Source organism: Kogia breviceps, chromosome 5, assembly GCF_026419965.1.
Source record: "Kogia breviceps isolate mKogBre1 chromosome 5, mKogBre1 haplotype 1, whole genome shotgun sequence".
Lineage (NCBI taxonomy): Eukaryota > Metazoa > Chordata > Mammalia > Artiodactyla > Physeteridae > Kogia > Kogia breviceps.
The window spans coordinates 105,548,357-105,556,286 of NC_081314.1; the positions used below are offsets into that span (position 1 = coordinate 105,548,357).

At 34.6% G+C, this 7,930-nt stretch overlaps 1 pseudogene; it reads left to right on the forward strand.

Annotated features, from left to right (window-relative positions):
* The first annotated feature begins 6,505 nt into the window (after positions 1-6,505).
* Positions 6,506-6,637, forward strand: LOC131757885 (U4 spliceosomal RNA; annotated as a pseudogene).
* The last annotated feature ends 1,293 nt before the right edge of the window (positions 6,638-7,930 follow it).

The window sequence follows — 7,930 nt, forward strand, 5'->3', positions numbered from 1 at the left end:
AGGCCCTTGAAATTGTCCTGGGTTATATATTGCTGTCCTTGGTCACTCTGTGGGCTGACCTGTCCAAAGATGGCTGCTATCAATTCCTTCCTCCTGGAATACTCATACTTTTCCTCACATCAGAAGATGGAGTTTGGGCTTGCCTGGTGGCGCAGTGGTTGAGAGTCCGCCTGCCGGTGCAAGGGACACGGGTTCGTGTCTTGGTCCGGGAGGATCCCACATGCCGCAGAGCGACTGGGCCCATGAGCCATGGCCGCTGAGCCTGGGTGTCCGGAGCCTGTGCTCCGCAACGGGAGAGGCCACAACAGTGAGAGGCCTGCATACCACAAAAAAAAAAAAAAAAAAAAAAAAAAAAAAAAAAAAAAAAAAAAAAGGTGGAGTTTAATTCCCCATCCTCTTGAATCTAGCCTAATTGTACTAACTTGTTTGAACTACTAGAGGGCAGTGAAAGTGATATCTTGGGACATCTGAGGAGCCTTTCATTTTCTGCATGGGCTCCTTGGAATGCTTGGGATTCTGCCTCTTGGAACATGACCTACCATGCTATAAGAAACCCAAGCCCCGTGGAGTGGCCATTGTAGGTGTATTCAGCTGGAAGCAGATGATGCTTCAGTTCAATTGTAAGCATTCAGCTGGAAGCAGATGATGCTGCTTTCTTAACTTTACAAATCATAGGCACAAACACACAAACATATGTCTTTCACTTTATATTTCAGGAAGAAATTAAAATTATGTTAATTAATAAATTGTTTCTCTTTATGAATCAAGAACCCATATTGAGCTAGATATTAGTCAGGTTGCTAGTGTGAAGGCCTGAGCTGTTAACATTTAGGTCTTAAAACAGCAACCTATTTCAGAAAATGTAGGAAAAGAGTGATTCTTATTGTTTGTCAAGCATCTGGACAAATAGACTTGTTCACACTTACAACTTACAATACACCTAAGTCAATAACCCTGAAAAAGATACATGTTCTCCTGCATTTTAAAGATTTTATTTGAATTGGGGGCTATGTTTATTTATACCAGAAAATTTGCCAAGAGAATAATATTTTCACCTTACGGTGAGATTTTTGACAGTTGTAATTTTTAAGATTTATTTCTAAATTTTGAGAAAACTAAATTTTAAACCCTTCTAAATTTCTTACCATTTTTCCTTTCCTTTTTTTGTTTTCTTTTCTTCCTTCCCTCATCCATTCCTAATCAAAAGTTAATTTGGAAAAGATATTTTAAAAAAGTATCAGGCATTTAGTGTGAGTTACTTACTGGAATGCACTAAAGTCAGAATGAAAAGGCAAAATTACTTTAGGCTATCTAGTTCTTAAAATATATTAAAAGAGAGTATAAAATTTCTCTATGGAAATAAACTTACTTCTCATCATTGACTTCCAGGAAAAAATAAACATGATTTCCATGTATAAGGGCTATTGGATAACATAATTGAATCTGTATTCAGTTACAGTATTGTGACCTATCTGTGTACTCCCATAGCACAGATATATTGCATCCTATTCATATACTGATTTGTGTAGTTATACATTTTAATAATTTATGTGTTCATTTGTTTAATTAAACTGAAATTTCTTAGGGGCATCTGACCTTGACTTGTTCTACTTTTTATTCCCAGCCCCTACACAGTGTATGGGGCATTCAATAGGCCCTCAATAAGTTTTTGTAGAATAAAGAGGTACAGAATTAATATTCAACTGGACACCAAAACCATGTGATTAAATTGTAATTAAGAAAGACAATGAATTGGGCCATTGGGATTGACATGTATACACTGATGTGTATAAAATTGATGACTAATAAGAACCTGCTGTATAAAAAAATAAATAAATTAAAATTCAAAAATTAAAAACAAAAATAACAACACCCCCCCACCAAAAATAAAAAAGACATGTCTGTATAACTCTGACAATACAGTCAGGTAAGCAGCTTAGTATTAGCCTAACAATATATTTATAAAGATCCTAACACATTACAAAGAAAAAAGAAGTGTCCCTTAAAGAGCATTTTCCCAATAATGACTAACCCTAAAGAGCATTTTCCCAATAATGACTATTCCATGGGAGTTTATGACAAGTACCAGTTTTCAGTCAGTCCAATATTATAACTGACCCTAGTAATCATAGTGCTGTTTTACTTTATTTACACTAAGTAAGATTCAAAATAAGATGCATTGCTAGAGGTACCATGTCAATTTAGGAGTCTGATATATTGTCTCTCAAGTGGATGCCTGTTCCATCCTTTATCAGATTAGTTCAGAAGGGTTCTTGAAGCAGACTTTTTCCCATACAGTAGTTTAAAACATTCCCACGCACTTAAATAGTGGATTAAGGCAAGTTTGAATCAGATGCAGAAAGTTAAGAATAAACGTCATCAGTTGGCCACAGCTTGTTAAACTGAGACTTCTGTAGAAAGCCTGATTACGATAAGGCCTACAAAGATATAAGCTATAATCCTTCCTCTCTGTCTCTTTCACCTCCAGTTACTGAAAGAGCTGATGCACAAGTAAAATTAGTCACAATTGGGCTTCCCTGGTGGCGCAGCGGTTGAGAGTCTGTTCGTGCCCCGGTCCGGGAAGATCCCACATGTCGCGGAGCAGCTGGGCCCGTGAGCCACGGCAGCTGAGCCTGCGCGTCCGGAGCCTGTGCTCCGCAGCGGGAGAGGCCACAACAGCAAGAGGCCCGCATACCGTGAAAAAAAAAAAAAAAAATTAGTCACTATTTTAAATTTAAGAATGTTGGCAAAACTTCCAGATTTTAACTATGATATTGAAGTATTTCTCTTTAGTCTTTATTTCTCTTTATTCTTGTTCCTGATTGCTCAAATATTGGATATAAATAAGATTAATTTTACATATAGAAAAGTTAGGATAGATAGTCTTGACTCATAAAGATAATGACTTAGAGTATTTGTTCTTAGAGTGGAGGAAAATATGGTATCTTCATGGTGCAATTCAATGCCACAGAGATAAAGAAGATGAAGATAATTTATGAATGGTGAGACTGGGAGCAGGTGAGGTGAGCATCAACAACAGATTGGGATGCCATAGGTAGAAGGTTTTTAGGTAAACTCCAATGAATTAGGAGAGTGAATATGGCCAATAATGTTAGTTCTTCAACTTTCATAGAAAGAAGTAAAGTTTTGCCATTGTCTGGGTAATCAAATGAAAGTTGGACAGAATGGTCCGATAAATTATGAAGTCTGGATAGTTAAAATGTTGTCAATAAATTTTAAATGCTCAAGATTAAAGTTAAGATCTATCAAGTCTTTCATTTTTCCCCCCAGTGTTTGTCCAAGTCAATACTAAGACTGTCTTGTTTATCCTCACAGAGCTATATACAATAGTCTCAGATATCATGTTTAACAGTATCTCAGTACTTCAGTTATTCCTTTGTTGGGTGGTAGAAATATAAATTAAGCACAGTAGTTTCCAAGAGGGTCTAGAATTCTTGTCAGGGCCTTGCTATTAAAGGTGGTTATAATGTCTGTTATTCTAAGTTAGTAAATATGCATCTTGCTCCACAAACTCAGATGCAAGAAATATAACATTTTCTTATAACTCAATTTTAATTTCAGGTTTTCATTTTGTCAGAAATATAACCTTATTATGTATTTCAGGGATCTGCACACGCCTTTCTCCAGAGTTATGACTCTACTTTAATGAGATTTTGTTATTGTCAGTCGTGGTAGTGTTAGGAACATCAAATCTGGTTGTTGGAGTTAGAGACTGCTAGTCTCAATGTTGTCTATTCTTGCCAGCTTCAGCTGAGACACCCTTCATCATGTGTTTTCCTCATTTGTCTGTCCATTCTGGTTTTAGCTAATCCATTCCTTTATTGTCTTGCTAATGGTCCTATGGTATAGTCACTTTCTGAACTATGTTCATGTTACTCGTGGGTGCATGGAACTCATTCCACTATTCCAGGTCCACTCTGGGACATGGAAGACTCTATGGAGATGTCTAAGGCACTTTCTGAGTTAACATTCCATATCTTGGAGTGTACCATGCAAAGCATAGCTCTGTTGCTTCAGCTGAGTCATTCCAACGTGTTTAGGTTTCTACACAGACTATAGGCATGATAGCTTTATAACTTTGTATAGCTTTTGCGCTGCCCAAAGGTGCCCAGCCAAGAGAGTGGGTGGAACCTGAAATCCTAGGCTTTCTCCCTAGAACATGGGAAGATGTACATTTTACTCTACAGTGTTTTTATCCTGAAATGGTGTTGTATTTTGTCAAATGCTTTTTCTGTGTCTATTGAAGTGATAATGTGGTTTTTGTCCTCTATTAAAATGGTAGATAAATTCAATCGATTCCCAGATTTTAAACTAACTTGGTATTCCTGGGATAAATCCCACTATTCATAGTGTGTAATTCTTTTTATATGTTGTTAAATTTGGTTTGCAAATAATTTGTTGAGGAATTTTGCCACTATATTCATAAGAGATATTGGCTTACAGTTTTCTTTTCCTGTGATATCTTTGTCTGCTTTAGGGTTTAGAGAAATAGTGGTCTCATAATGTCAATTGGGAAGTCTTCTCTCTTCTATTTATCGGAAGAGTTTGTAAAGGATTATTAATAATTCTTTAAAAATTTGGTAGCATTCACCAGTGAAGCCATTTGTGACTGGGCTTGTCTTGTGGGAGGTTTTTATTCAATCTCTTCACTTGTTATAGGTTTATTCAGATAGTTTGTTTTTTCTTGAGGCAGTTTCTCCAATTTGGGTTTTTCTAGGAATTTGCCTGTTTCCTCTGTTATCTAATTTGTTGGCATACAGTAGTTCAGATTGCCTCATAATCCTTTTAATTTCTTTAAGATTAGTACTAATGTCCTCTATTTCATTCCTGTTTTTAGTAACGTGAATCTTCTCCTTCCACCACCCCAACCCCACAGCCTTGGTCAGTTTAGCTAAAGATTTGTCAATTTTATTGACCTTTTCAAAGAACCAACTTTTGGTTTTATTGATTTTATCTACTGTTTTTCTATACTCTATTTCATTAATATCTGCTCTAATCCTTCCATCTATGTGTTTTTAGTTTACTCTTCTTCCATTTATGTGTTTTAAGTTTAGTTTACTCTTCCTTTTCCAGAAAGTTGAGGTAGAACACTTTTATTTTTAGTTATTTCATATGGGTGTTTCACCTACAAATATCGCTCTAAGCAGTCTGTTAGCCACATTCAATAAATATTGATGTGTTTTAATTTCTATTCATCTCAATGCATTTTATGGTTTCTCTTTTGATTTCTTTCTTTGATGCAGCTGTAATTTAGGAGTGTGTTGTTTAATTTTCACATATTTGATTTCCCCAATTTTCTTCTGTTATTGTTTTGAATTTTATCTCATTGTGGTTGAAGAACAACTTTATATGTTTTCAATTCTTTTAAATTTATTGAGGTTTTTTCTTTATGGCCTAGCATATGAAATGTTCCATGTTTACTTGAGAAGAATGTATATTCTGCTGTTGTTATTAGGTGTCTGATAGGTCTAACTGGTTTATAGAGTTGTTCAAATATTCTCTTTTCTTATTGTTCATCTGCATCATTTTTCTGACCATTATTGAAAGTGGGATATTAAAAGCTCCAACTGTCTATTTGTTCCTACAATTCTGTCAGTTTTTGCTTCTTGCTTCATATATTTTGAAGCACTGTTATTAGGTGTATTTTTCATTGTTATATCTTCCTGATGAATTGACACTTATCGTTATAAAATCCCTCTTTTTATCTCTATTAACACTTTTTCCCTTAAAGTTTATTTTACCTGATATTAGTATAGCCACTCCAGCTTTGTTATGGTGGTTGTTTGCATGATATATCTTTTTTTATAACCTGTTTCTTTCAACTATTCATAGGTTTAAATCTAAAGGATCTCTCTTGTAAACAGGATATACTTGGATTTCTTTATCCAGTCTGATAACCTGTCTTTTGATTGTTTAATCCATTCATATTTAATGTTACAAGTGATATAGTTGAATTTATGTCCACTATTTTACGTTTTGTTTTGTCTATGTCTCATGTCTTTTTCTGTTCCTCTGTTGTTCTTCTTCAGCATTGAGACTATTTTCTACTGTAACATTTTTATTCTTTTATTGATTTAAAAAATATTTTTTGAGTTATTTTCATAGAAGTTATTTCCTTTGTATGGAATTTATTTCTACAAAAGGATCTTTTTGATGTCCCAAGCTTTTTGGACTACATCAAACAACGTTGCCAATAAAATTAATACACGTATACAATCAATTCAAATATTCACAGATTTTGGTGGCTAATGTATTCATGAGGGATTGAAATTTTTAAATGGATCCACATGCTTTTGTTTGCACAAATGTATTTTTTTAATATATTCTTTTTTATATTCTTTTCCGTTATGGTTTATTGCAGGATATTGCATATAGTTCCCTGTGCTATACAGTAGGACATTGTTGTTTATTCATTCTATATATAATAGTTTGCACTGCACAAAAGTATTATAACCAATATTATATTGTTATATTTAAAATTAATAGCTTTGCGCAGTGGCAGTATCATAGCCAATGAGGTTTATCTGAGGTGCGATTATTGCTAATTAAAATTAATCACTGAGTCTACATTTCAGCTATATGTATTGAACACATATATTTTTACCTTCTCTAAAAGTGCATTAATATAATGATAAAGGCACCCATCACAAGAATATTTTGTTTACAGCAATTATCTTCCAGATGGTTTTGGATTACTTCAAAAGCATTTCTTTCATTGGAAAACTTTACATTTTTATTCTGCCTTAGTGAACATTTATAAAAACTTTTTCTTAAAAAGTTGAAGTATAGTTGATTTACAATATTGTGTTAGTTTCAGGTGTACAGCATAGTGATTCAGTATTTTTTCATATTATATTCCATTATAGGATATTACAAGATAATGGGTATAATTCCCTGTGTTATTCAGTACATCCTTGTTCCTTAGGTAGTTTATAAGTTTTAGTTTGTATCTGTTTATCCCATACCCCTAATTTTTTGCTGCCCCCCATTCCCTTTCCCTTTAGGTAGCTGCAAGTTTGTTTTCTATATCAGTGAATATGAGAAACAACTTCCGAATAAAACATTTCATTAAGCATAAGAAATTAATAAACAAAACAATTGTGATATGTTACATATGGAGTACATATTTTCTCATGGATAATAATTCTCTAAATCCATGGTGATTGTCCAGGCAAATGCAATATTTAACTTAACATTCACATACTTTGAACCATTTGGGGGTAATGTATGTTGTTTAAAATTTTTGTCATGTGTAATTAATTTTTAAGGAAATTACAAATAGCCATTGTAAATTTGAGTATTATTTAGCATATAAGGCTTTTTTGGTTTTTTTGTGGTAAGTGGGCCTCTCACTGTTGTGGCCTCTCCGTTGCGGAGCACAGACTTTGGACGCACAGGCTCAGTGGCCATGGCTCACGGGCCCAGCCGCTCTGCAGCATGTGGGATCCTCCCGGACAGGGGCACGAACCCGTGTCCCCTGCATTGGCAGGTGGATTCTCAACCACTGCGCCACCAGGGAAGCCCAGCATGCAAGACTTTTTTAACTAAGAAATGATTAGATAAGCTTGCCACTGTAGCATTTTTCAAGACATAATCACTATTATATAAGAGGAAAATCTCTGGAAGAAACAACCTAAAATAAAACAATTCCATAAACAAATTCCCCAGATACATAAGAATCCCAACGTGTTACAATGGGATTTTATGATATGTTCAAAAAGAGAATGTCTGCATTATATGAGTTCTATATAATAATTTGAGATGTTCTCTGACACTAATTAGTGATTTGACCTTGAATAAATCACCAAACTCTTTTATGCATCATTATTCTGATTCGTAAAGTGAAGAAATTTACTTGAATAACTGCCCGCCTTTTTCCAAGAACGGAATTCTCAGATTGTATGTACTA